The sequence below is a fragment of the Jaculus jaculus genome, chromosome 12 (assembly GCF_020740685.1).
Source record: "Jaculus jaculus isolate mJacJac1 chromosome 12, mJacJac1.mat.Y.cur, whole genome shotgun sequence".
Classification (NCBI taxonomy): domain Eukaryota; kingdom Metazoa; phylum Chordata; class Mammalia; order Rodentia; family Dipodidae; genus Jaculus; species Jaculus jaculus.
Window position 1 is genome coordinate 11,064,067 of NC_059113.1, and position 779 is coordinate 11,064,845.

Here is a 779-nt window from a genome sequence, read left to right on the forward strand (position 1 = left end):
GTGCTCCTCATATTGTGACGACACCATTCAGATCTGCTTCTGTTTCCACATGTCCTTCTCTTCTGCACGTAAGTACAGAAGGACTGTACGTACACTCGTCACTGCCGTCCCTGGTCATCTCGCCTCAACATCCCGAAATTCTTTACTCTGAAAATAACATTACATTCATGGCTATTTTTAAAAAATTTATTTCTATTAGATATGGACATATTTAGTATGTAAACAACACATCACCCATACTTTTAAAATATGGAATGCTTCACGAATTTGCGTGTCTCCTTGCACAAGGGCCATGCTCATCTCTGTACCATTCCAGTTTTAGTAGATATGCTTCCAAAGTGAGCACACATCCATGGCTATTACTTCAACATTATTGTTTTGAGAGAGACTATTGCACCTGCTGTATCTGTGGTTTGCAGAATTAAAGGCAGAGGACATGCCACCTTTGAGACAGTCTGAACAAGCAGAGAGCAATGTCCTCACCTGTGCAGCTGGAATGACAGGGCAGCATCCCCACCAGGAGACAGCTGGCTGCTATGGAATTCAGGTGCACCAGGAATAACCCAATAACGGAGTCAAGACAAGGAGGATCAAGGACCGGCATCAACTCAGGCAAATCAGCTCATGGACAGTGCGACAGCGGGAAAGGACATGGAGACGCTGCCACTGATGGTGGTTCTTTCCAACACGGTCGACCTGTACACGGCTAAACCCTGCTCCAGGACCAAGCCCTGATGAACTCTAGGGGAGAGACATAGAGCATAAGACAGCTGCCCAGC

General features: G+C 46.2%; 1 non-coding gene across 1 annotated transcript; it reads right to left on the reverse strand.

Annotated features, from left to right (window-relative positions):
* Positions 1 to 243: 243 nt before the first annotated feature.
* LOC123453874 lies at positions 244 to 346 on the reverse strand. The gene has a single exon (XR_006633050.1). It is a non-coding gene; the product is annotated as a U6 spliceosomal RNA (small nuclear RNA).
* Between the last annotated feature and the right edge of the window lie 433 nt (positions 347 to 779).